The sequence below is a fragment of the Neopelma chrysocephalum genome, unplaced genomic scaffold (assembly GCF_003984885.1).
Source record: "Neopelma chrysocephalum unplaced genomic scaffold, ASM398488v2 Primary Assembly neopelma1_22, whole genome shotgun sequence".
In the NCBI taxonomy this organism is placed as follows: domain Eukaryota; kingdom Metazoa; phylum Chordata; class Aves; order Passeriformes; family Pipridae; genus Neopelma; species Neopelma chrysocephalum.
In genome coordinates, this window is record NW_020897689.1 from 1430614 (window position 1) to 1443103 (window position 12490).

The following is a 12490-nucleotide window of genomic DNA, read 5'->3' on the forward strand; positions in this document are numbered from 1 at the left end:
ATTACAGCAAAGTAAGAAACCATCCTCTTTTTACCATACAAGACACTGTAATTAGATGTTCAGACATATGAAACAGTCTGCCCTTCAAGCAGGCTGAGCTCTCCAGTTTTTTGGGGGACTACAGCCTTAAGTCTTTCAGGGAAAAAATAGGTAGCAGAGGCTTCTTCCCTCCAACTGAACTATCCCCAGTCAAAGGGTAGTCACTACAGGGATCTAGTGAGGTCCCTGTAGTGACAACTGGTTTTAGTCCAGGCTTCTGCCATATCTTTAGCAGTAATCCAAAAGCATATAGAATAAATACCAATGACCAAATAAATACCTCAAGTCACCAAGTGAGAAGTGCTAAGTGTTGATGAAGGTAAGTTGATTAAAGTGATTTTACAACATGCTAGCCTCATTTCAACAACAGTTATCTTAATATAGCTGATCTCAAATTTACACAGGAGTGGAGATTTTAGGGCACACTAAGTATGAGGGGGTACATGTTCAAGAGTAGAAGTACCATAAATGCTGGGGAGGTCATGCTGCACAGCCAGCTAACGATGAGTTTGCTGCTATGAAACCTGGAATAAATGAAAGCTATTAAGAACAGCACTGCCCTTGCTAGCAGCAGGCCACAGGCTCAATGCCCCAGTTCTGGCCTGTAGGGCTTGTTATCAGCCTGTGATGAGAGCCTGCTGTGGGAACAGGAGCTTTATGCCAGATGGCTGTTATGGAGTTTAATGTGGGATAACAGCAAAGTCCTTGAAAACACTGAAAACAGGCGACCCAACGTTATAAACTAACTCATGGCCAATTGTAGTCGGAAAAAAACCACATCACAAGTTTTGGAGTCAAAAGCTTTGAGCATACCAAAGGGAAGCAGGAGTTGAGCTAGAGAGAATCAACCCAGCAGCAGGAGGAGGCATTTGCTGAGGCCTGAGAAAATGACGCTCTCCGATATCACAACATGTGAGTATGGCTTAGGGGGTGGAGACTAAAGGCTGCTGGCTGTTCAGAAATCCTCTTATAAAAGGAAAAAATTCTGAATTTGGGGAAATTGTCACCATGGGGACCCGCAGTCATGATGTCTCTGTGGGACTGCCAGGCTGGAATGCATGCCATGTGCTTTCTCTGCTTGCACCTAAGGCCCCAATGCTTCTCCTGCAGTCCCTGCTTCAGGGGCTCTGCCTGCTCGCACCAGGAGCCCCAATTCCTCAGGGACCTCTTGATCTGCCAGCTCATCAGTGCTGGCACATTTTTCCTCTGGTTTGCCTCTCTAATAATGACAGTACCTCTAGCTTGAGCCTTCCTACATGTAAGCTCAGCTTAGCTAATTATGATTCCTGAGTAGAAGAGGTGGTTTAGCAGGTAAGGTCACAATGAAACATAATGGTTAGAAGTTGAAATGAAAAAAAAAAAGAACTGAAATATGAGGTAACTAACTGCGAAGCACTTTATCTAGGATGCAATAGGTTTGCTGTCACACAGGTCTTTAAACCAAGACTGAAAGCCTTCCTATGTACATATGTTAGCTCAGATCTAAGTTATAGGCTTCATGCAAGCAGCATTTACTGACTTTCTCTCAGAATTCAAAGAAGTCTTACTGGATTACTAGAATGGCCCTTTCTGGTATTAAAATTTATGACTTCGTTAATTTGTTCTGTAGGAACTTAAGCTTCCCATTGAAATCAGTGATAGCTGTAAGATGCTCTGTACTAAGCACCATCTGTGCAGCGTGTCTGAAACTTTCAGAATTAAGGGGCACTTTTGCAACATGACAATATTGTCGAGTTAGTCACTGAAGTCAGTAACTTGATACCTGTGATACCAGCTGACTTGGACAGTGAATTAACCAGCTGCCGTGTTTTCTTTCTGTCATATTTGCTTTCTAGGGAGGAAAGCATGCATGGCTATTTAAATACTGCACTTTGATATCCTTTCTAGTATCACTCTTCCAATGGTTTCTCAGTAAGCATGCTAAACATCAGGAAGGTCGCTTGTTTATTGATGTCTTTTAATAGGTTGTGGTAGGACCCCTGGTCCTTCTATCACTCTCCAAAAATCTTGATTTTGTTTGCAAAACCAATAAGCTAAAGCTGTTTGGCAGACAGTTTTCATGACAGCAGTAAAGACTATCCAAGTCTTACTTGGCTAAATGATATAAAACATTGGTCAAGCAAAGAAGCTGTCTTACTACTTTTAGGCCAGTGTGTATCTCATTCCTCTCCACTATCTACAAGTTGTTTCTTGCTGAGCAATAAAGTGAATTATAGGCTGGTTATGGCCATACACAAAACTCTGTTGAAATGGCTCTGTTGTTTTACTAAGGTTTTATTGAGAGTTTTCTGATTTATGTACTACATAATCAGTCAATCTTGGTCACTTGAGACCAGATATTGGAGGAAAAGTAGCTAAACTTTTCTTTACTCTATGCAATAAAACTGACTGGTAATAAGATTTGCAATTACTCTACATGAATTAAGAACTACACATGACCTTGCAATGAAGCCTCCACAGAACATAAAGAGCAATACAGCACATTCTGTTAGGCTTCTAAAATAATCTCCTAGTGTGATATATGTACCATGTACTGTCTGAAAGTTCACTTATATCAGTAAATAAACGAGCTGAGATTTTCCTATTGTTCATTTGTTTGCTGAAAACAGTAAAAAAATAAAATCTGTAATGAGTCATATTTATCAGTTAAACAAAATAGCGGCATTTATTTCTGGATTTGACATTTTAGAGCTTACAAAGACCAATGTATTTACCTTCTGTCTTTGTAGCACCAGAAGGTGTGAAAAGAATCTCAGGTCTCTGTTGATGCAAACAGATTCAGGGTCACTCATTATTCACAGTTGTTTTACAAATGCTGGGATGCAGAGAGACTGCGGCTGTTACCTGGAGACGTCCTTGATTTCTATGAAGACTGCTATTGGGAAATGTGTCTGTTAGCGCTAGCTCATTTTGCCAGCCTCAGCAAATGTATTGTGAGCTTTGTAGTGTTTTGCTTTCTTAAATCTTAGCAGCCAGAATGGTGAGATTTCATGAAAACCCACAAGTCTGGATTTTAAGCAGTTTTTTTAGCTATATAACTGAGATGTGATCTGTGTTTGACAAGACGTGGCTTGAATGCATCCTAAATGCTCAGAAACAACAGGCAAAATGAAAAAGCCCAGCTGCAGCTCTTTACACTGCTTTTCAGGAGAAAAAAAATTAAAAATTGAACATTTGGGATTTCCAGTAAAGTACAGTCCCTTAATGCATTCAGCAGTCTGTCAGTCAGGTTTCACAGGGTTAGCACTGGATGTCATCACATTTTGCTGGTGTAGTCTTGGCAAGAATCTTGCCCAATAATCCACACTCTGCTAAACCCCTTGGAGCTGCTATCATTTTCACTATGCTCTTTATTTACTTTCTAGATTGCGGAGTTGCCAAATATAGCTCATCATATTGTTATAAAACAATGAAAGAGAGTGTCACATGTTAAGCAGACATTTTTTTGCCAGGTTATCTTCCCATATCTCATAATGAAAAAAAAAAACAACAGAAACCGTAGGCACTCCTTAAACGGCTAAGGTGTGTAAATGGACACTACAAACTCTGAGACTCTCAAAGTAATATTCAATAGCAAGCATTCCAGTTAAAATTCCATTTTACTTGTACATAGACTTCAAGACAAATATATGACTAAGTATTTGTACTGTGATTTCTGCAATATAAATTCTTTTATCAATAAAATACAGTTATACCTTTGAACAACTTTCCAGCATACAGAATTCTCTCCATCATTTCCAGCATACATAATTGTTTCCATCCCTGTCACAACTCAACCAAAAATATTCATCTATGTCAGACAAAGTGCTGGCCAGGGGTGAAGTACCAAGCTAAACCCATTCTCTAATCCCAGTGCTGGGCTGCCAGTAGCCCCCCACAGCACTGAGTCCTTGAGCCCACCTGTAGATCTCTCATCTGCTGGGTACCCTGGGAGGGAAGAAAGGAATCTGCCTGACTTGAGTGCCCTAAGGACAAGGAAAAGCCAACCAGAAGATTCAGAAAAGGAGTCTGGAAATCCAGACACAGGGAAAGGAAAGGGAAAATTCTGAAAGGAACTAGAGAGATGATGGTTGAAGAGAGAGATCATGGCTATGATAAGAGGAAAGAATGTCTGGAGCCAGTAGAAAATGGAAGGGGGAACTGGAAAAAGTGTGTTTGACAAAGGGAGAGGAATTTGAGGGGGGTAAAACACAGAAGCAGGTTGCCCAGAGAGGTGGGACATGGCCCACCCCTGGAAACATTCAAGGTCAGGTTGGACAGGGTTCTGAGCAACCTGATGTAATAGAAGGTGTCTCTGCTCATTGTAGAGAGGCTGGACTAAATGGGTTTTAAAGGACACTTTCAACTCAAACTATTCTACGATCTTGATCTTACAAATTCTAAAATAGGGGGATGAATAATGGGACTAGGAGTAGTCAGAGAAGGAGGCAAACAATCATTGATCCCTATCTCAGATAGCTGGACTTAGGAAGTATCTCTGGCAAGAAGCAAGGCTGCAAGAGAAAACTGGGATAAGCTGAGTGAAAAGCCAGAGAAGAGGACAAAGCAAGAGATAAACCAGGGTAAGGACTTGGAGCGGTAAATATGAATACTGGGGTAAGTAATGGTTAAAAGAGATTAACAAAACAGATGGACAAATTCCAAAACTCAGCAGTGTAATCCCAAAGCAAGTGAGCCCCACAAATATTCTGATTGACCGCAGAGACATTGCTGCACACACTCCAAAGAAAACTATCACACTAACTCCAACATTTACAAACAAAGAGCTGATTAAATAGTTGATGAGTTTGACAATAGACTTCTGTTTGCTCTTGGAACATGTTGGAGTGAATACCCTCTACTGAAATGATTTATGACTCAATTGTGGAGAGGGATGAGAGCAAGTAAGACAACAATTGATTCGAAATGAGAAGATTGAACTATTTGAAAAGGTGTAGAACATGTGGAGGATACAACACTTGGTAAATGAAGAAAGAATAAGCTGTACATTATAGCTATGGGGCTCTAAGTACAAAAGCGCTACTTCTAACATTTCAAACCACTGTTGGCACTTAACATCAGTTATCTTTCCATCCTTCAGTCAAACTACTTCCTTAATTTTTATCTCCAGATTGATAGAACCTATTAGTAAGCACCTGCCAGGGCTTTCTACACATTTACAGTGTATCATGCAGGAGAAAGAAGAAGATCCAGCAGTTTCTCCAAATCCAAAGCAACAAATAAACAAAACTGATGTGTATTTCCATTTATCACATTAAGTATTTCACAAGAATAATTTTCCATACTTAGAAGCAAGTGATACTTACAGAAACAGATGACATTATTCCTTCTGGGTTTGTTTTTTTGGTTTTGTTTTGTTGGGGTATTTTTTGTTTGCTTGGGTTTTTTTTTCAGGAGGAAAGCTGCTTTTAAGGCTTTCTGGCAGAACTGAATTTTCCATTTCCCTGGAAATCCTAAACTAGTGACTTTGAACTCCCAACTCCTCAATTTCCAATAGCATGCTCTCAAAAATATGTTGGAGAATTGTATTCATTCTTGCTCTGTCATTTGTTTTAGTAATGTGCCCAGAGATGTTAGATTGATGTTAGATGACAAGGACATATCAGAAAACATAGATATTATACATTTCTTACAGAAGCTTTTTGTGGTCTATAATAGATAGCATACTAGAGACCTCATATGGTATAGCAGGTCATCTGGGAGGGACTGTGGAAGGAAGGCAAAGCTGGAATTGTAATAGCTGCCTTCAGGAAATAAGGGAAGTGGAAGCTATCCACACTGCTGTATGCACATTAAGTAGGAGCACAATGCAAGATATTCCAGCTCTACAGGGAGAGAACAAAATATTATCATTTAAGTGAGCAACCTGATAGCAAGATCCCCCCAAAAAAGTTGTCACTGGCTCACAAAGCTGATGCACATCAAAATGGAATTTGCAGAGATACACTGGAGAACTATGTCTCTTTTCCCTTGTGCTAGTTTAAAAGTAAACTGGTGGGAGAAATCAACTCAAGAGAGATTATAGGTCAGAGTTACAATTTATTAAAAAAAGATTACAATAAATGCAATAATACAGAAAAAACCCTGGTTTTAACCCACAAAAAACAGATGTATAACCCAGTACCCTAGGACAAGAACAGAACAGTGTTCGCTAGCCCCTATGTTGAGCACCACGTGGCCCCCCCTGGGTGCAAAGTAAAAGGAAAAGAAAACCCATTGGTCGGGATGATGATTGCAATTCTGTTGAAGTTCTGGTTCTCCTCTGGATCCGATTAGCGGTATCAGAAGCCCCCAAACCTGAAGTTTATATATGCTCAAGTTCAGGTGGGAATGCCCAGTATCTTCCCCAGGACGGGGAATTTCACAATGAGTAATTTAACTCTGTGAGGCACGGGGTATTTTGGAATCTTTGATGGTCTAGGTGTTGCAGCTGCCTATTATGCCAGCCTGTTGTGGCCCATTAGCAGAGATGATATCTCAGGCTGGGTGTAAAGCTGTTAATGCCTTTTTGTAGGGGAGTTATCACAGCTGAGTCATTGGTGTGAAAACAAAAGAACATTCCCCTGCCTCACAGGGTTCTCTTGACACCCAGTTTGTAGATTGAGGCTCAGGTGTGCCCCGGGCAACTGCTGCAAACAATCCAACTATTAGCAGTCCATCACAAATTACATAGACGGCGTAAAATACACAGTTTTGGTTATACCCACATAGTGATAAACTGGTCCCAGCCCCTGTAACTAGGACATCCCTGCATAAAAAAATCACAGGAATCTTGTTTCATGTGTTATGTGCTTACAAGGTTTATTAGCTCTTCATTAGGTGAACTACTTATAAAGATGCTGGAATGGCATTAAATGCATTCATTTCATTGCACCTTTTTCAAATCTATGGATCTAGAAACTTGTTTGTAGTACTGGTAAAGGATTTTTTTCTACTCAGTTACTACCTTAATTGCACTGTTTTGCATTCTTTCTCTTTGTTTTACATCCTGCATCTTCTCCTGACAATCTTAAGATTGATCATTCGATAAGGATAAGTAAATCCTGGCCCTGTTTTAACTTTTCTCAGAAAGATATTGGGCTTTGTATCAAAAAGCTGTAATATTCTTCTGCTGAAGCTCACAATAACTATTGGCATGCTTTTTACATCTTTTCCATCAATGGGAGATAAATGTATGTTTCTATTTTTCCATTTTCTATCTGCACTGGTAAGATCTAGATACATTTTATCCTTATAGTAGGAAATTCAGATTTCCAGTAGCTGGAGTTCTCCAGGTTTCTAATTTGTCTAGTTCCTCATTGCTACAATGTTTTGTGGTTAATTACAAGTTCCTCTCTAATGGTGTCTGTGATTAGACTAGCTGTTGCCACCCTTGCATCACATGCTAAAAGATAGAACTCCTACAATAGAACTCCTATCTCTAAAACGAAACTATTTCTTTATGAAAAGCATCAATTGAAGAGGTTCTGCAGATGCAGCCAATGTTTAGATGCAAATATGCATCTGGGTATCTACAGTAAACCCATTCCCCCTCAACCTCTTTTCTTTCCCATCTGGTTATATGGAGGTTCTCTAACTCACAGAAGTCTTGCAGAACCCCAAGCCATAGTGGAGATGAGCTCCTGAAATGGCAAAGGGAATTCAAGATGCTTAATTATCCAAAGTGGAGTTTGACCAAGATGCTGGTATTCTTGTGATATGTGTCATGGGATAGATCATATCAAAAGCTGCTGTAACCTTGACTTCAGTTTGAAGCTTCCTTCTTTATACTTAGTCTCCACCAGGTGCCAGGAGGGTACAGCAGCTCTGTTCTTCCTAAGAGCAAAAGTTGCTGTCTACTGAAGTGCCATAAGTAACTTTAGATCTTTACCTGTTTTTTTTTGAATGTATATTATGTAGGTATTGAATAAGCCTGATATTGCTTGGTTTCATCACCAAAGGCTCAGAGGTGTTTCTGGCTAAAAAGTAACTCCAAATGAAACAGAAAAAAATGCTCAAATAGAAGTTAAGACGAATTTTTCTTCATTGTTCCCCTCAACCCCCCCCCCTCAGGACTAAAAATCAGAGATCAAATTAAAATTGTATATGATGCTAACACTTAGAAGTGTCTAATAACTTTAGAACTAAATCAATTCTGTAAAATTAATTCATTCAAGAATAGAAAGTAGAAAAAAGAATTAAAAGATTATTCAAATTATTAGTAGCAAAATCTGACAATTAACAAAGGAAAGAATCTTGACTATATGTAATGTGATTCAGAGAAGATTAATAAATTAAATAAAGAATTTTGAAAGTAGCTGGTGTCTCCAAGATGACCAAAAAAAACGCTTAACAGTTATGCTAATACACTGAGACAGAACTGGGCTGGAAAGGAATTTAAAACCCGTAAACAATTTTCCTGTCAATAAACATTGCATTTTCCAGTGTGAACTCCTTCTTAATTGAGACTGAAAACTCCTCCATTGTTCTAAAAATAAGATTAACTGGAAATAGCACCAATACTGTAAAAAAATGACAGATGTACAATAAGGGAAAGATGATAACAAGATAACGCTTTACAAGAATTGCAATTCCAGTTAGAAATAACAGAAGACATCTCCCTTTGTGTAAATGAAGACTTCTTTAGCATTATAATATCTGTCTGTCATAATATACTGTGGTAAAATTAATGCAGTCCAGGAAATTGCAGCTTTTTAACAGCAGCTTCCATACATACATTTGCATGAGTGCTCTGTAGTGACAGAAATAGAATATATAGGATAAAAAGAGACTAAAAATAGACTTGTCTAGTCACTGGCCAAATGCTACCCGTTGCTTTTGGGAACAGAGGGTGTCGACAGGCAGAGGCTGTCAGTGCAGCAAGCATGACCCTTCCCACAGCTCTGGTATTCTGTTCTCCTGCCTGTATAGCTCTGCAGGTGGGAAGGAGTGGATTGAAAGAACAAACCCTTTCTGCAACATTAGCTGCTGTCACCCTCCAAAGTCCTCACTGAATAACATAATGTCTGTGTTTTGCCAGTGGGAGAGTGACTTATCACACAACCACAAAGGGATGAGCAGTGTTGATGGGACTAAAGGTAAAATTCTTCTGCACATAAGAGGTTCATATTCCTGTGCTCTGTAGACCTACTGTCTAACTTCTGCAGTATGGAGAGAAAACAGCCCTTTCCCAAATACAAATATATATGGAATTTTATTACATTCCCATTGTCATGGTGCTTGTATACTTTTGCATGTGAATAAATTACAGATACATACATTAAAGGAAAAAAGAAGAAAATAAAAATAAAGATCCCAGCATACTAACCATTCCAGAGGTTATCACATGGTTGTGCATATCAATGCCAAGTCACAATCCTATCTATAGTCAGAAGTCTGTGCTAGCTTGTGGCATGGCACAAAGGACAGAACTGAGAAGTATTTTCAAAAGCCTTGCCTATCTTCCAAATACTATCCTGGATATTGTATCATAGTTACTGTATTAGTTTACATTGCATTACCTTACCTGAAACCACATGTGCTGCCCTATAGTTAGTTATTTTTATAACTGGTGCTAATTATTATATCCTTCATCTCATACTATACACAGTAATGCAATTACATTTCTCAGACTACCTGCAATATAAAATTTTATTTTGTCACACACTTGATCTTGCAGCACAGGATGGATACTTTTGCAAATGAAAATCCTGAGAGGATTTTAGGTGCATTGTATATGCTGCTCCTCTGCACCTCTCTGCATTACAGTTTTAAAAAATAAGCCAGGTCTTGTGTTAGCTTACTGTGCTCCTTCTAATACAGTCAATCTGGGAAAATGTAAGAATAGGCCCTTATCTTTCTATTTTTATTCAATATACTTGCCATTAGGAAGAAACTTGGTTTAGCAACAATCCTTTGACTGAACTTGAGAAGAACTATATTCCAAATCTTACACTGTGAGTGAGAAGTTATGTGACTTTGCATAACCTGTATTATTATTGAATTTTTATTTTTATCTTTCTTATATTGTAAATGATCAGGGTATTCCTTTATTTCTTTGAACAGCTCCTATCACAGTGGATTTAGGGTTGCAGACTCTAAGCATTGTTATGAAAATAAAAATAATAGACAGATAAAAGGTTATTATTGGAGGTTATTTGTTCTTAAATATAGCACAGAAAATTAGAAAGTTACCTGAAAAAAGTCTGCACAACACCCTCCCTAAGGCAGTTTTTTTACACTTACTAAAGAGGCAAAATTAACAAAAAGTTGTAGTTGTTTATACTATTGATACAAAAAATATTTTTGCATTTGACAGTGAGCTTCAACATTTTCAGTGGTTTGTCTCATGCTAAAGTAAATAGATTCTTTTATCTAGGGAAAATGAAAAAATAAGAAAAACATTGAGGGTGATCATTTCAAAATGAAGAGAAAGCTTGAACATTACCAAGCTTCTCAAAAGGTCACACTAAGCATGGAAAATCAATAAAGATTGTAGAAGAAAATATGTTATACCATATTAATTTTATGTCTCTGCTTAATGTAAGCCTTGTTTAACCAATGTGCTGTCTTGCTCAGCCCTCATTTATTTGGTAGAGGAGTTTATATGAAACAACACAACGCTGGGACAGGACAGAGAGGTACATATGTGATTCCATTCTGTGACACAGGTGAAGACACCTTGAGAAACCTTCTGTAAGGCTGTTCTCAGAGGTGTAATTGGTTCATTTGCCTGTGTCATTTTCAAAGTGCGATTTACCTGCACTTTCGGAGGCATTTTCCGCAGAGGCACGTGGTTGGATTCTTAGTCTGTATCATACAAACTTCAAGGCTGAGATGCCTTGGCAGCACAAACAAGTACCACAGTGCAAGGCTGAGGTGTCCTGTGACTCACCACTCCAAGGAGCCTGAGTGCAGAGTGCAGAAAACTGATGTGCCCTGCGCCACGGCTTGTGCTACAACACTGAAGTCAAGTAGTGAGGTGTCTTCTGGATAGTTCAGTCACAAGCAGGGCTGCTCAGAGCAGAGCACCCTACCCACCAGAAAAGGTAGGATTTTCATAGGAGGAAAACTGCATAGCAGTGTAATTAAACATATCAGAAGGCACTTCTGTCCAGAGGAAATAAAGCAGAAAGAAAGCAGCAAGTTCTCTCTGACTAAGTTATCTGCAGCCTGGCATTATCTGATGTTTGAATTCTTCCCTTTAGAGCCCGAGTAACATCCAAAGAAGGTTTGTTACCAGCTGAGTCCATTGCCTTGTTTCCTGGTACAGCTTTTGGTACACTCCAGTGTTATTATCTGCATCCATCCAACTTCGCATGGATATTGTAGACAATGCTAGCAGTTCTACATGTCAGGCTGCAACATTTGAGTTGGAAAGTCCTGTAGACCTTTAACTACCTTAAACACACGGACTCAAAATACTAAAAAACAGAGGCAGATGACTGAACTATTACCTAATTTCTGCTATTTAGACTGTTTAGCAGCTCAGGTGACTGGGGTTTAAAGGACTCTGACAAGTCAAGTCAAGGAGCTGGAGGAATGTTTATTTATTTTTTTATCCCAAATGGCTACTTATTTAGATGACTGTCATATTTCCAAGACTAGGTCAGCATGCTGGGATGGTTAATAACAATAATTCTCAGCTGTATGTGCAGGCTTGAGCTGTCAGACTGAGTTGTGACATAGCTTTCCCTGCAGGTCCCTGGGAGTGAACTTGAACTTCTTCAGAGGCACGGGAGAGCAGTTCAGTGGAGAAGGAGGTCCCACACAGACAATTTGCTGTAATTGCAGCAGGATGGACTAGGTGTTGGTGGAACTCAGTGCTGTCTAGTTGTCACCTTTAACAATGTATAAAATCTTTTCTGTCTTTTCCCAGACAAGAAAAATTGTAAAGAAACCTGGTTGCAAATGCCAATTCCTGCATCAGGACTCCAAAGAAAGCCTATGGCTCTGTACTTGTTGAAAACTGGGCATGTGATAGCCAAGTCATGGGCTGAAGATCTACTTTTGACCTGCCAAGGTTGGCCTCATAGTACACCTTGAGCCTTAAAAATCCTCACAAACTCCCCCCTCTCCCCAAAACTGTTAAGAATTGATTTGAGCTTGAGAGTATTTTGAAGCTGACTGAACACTGAAAGCTCCATCTAATTCATACTAAAAAAGCACCTTCCAGATTAGTTACCACATTTTTTGATGGAAACCATAGCCTTACTGCATTTCTTGCATGATGAAGACAGTTGGCATAACAGAACCAGCTGCCTTATAGCACCTTATCACTTACATGATAACATCAGAGCTCACTCAAATTCAGAGTTTATTTCTGTAGGAAGTAACAATGTTCAAAGCCACAATTTTGTCTCAAATGAGAAAGAATGAACAATATTTCAAAATTTGCTTCAACATTTTTTTTTCTTTTTTGGAAAACATTAAAATAATCTTTGAATACATTTTGTTTTGCCATCATATTACC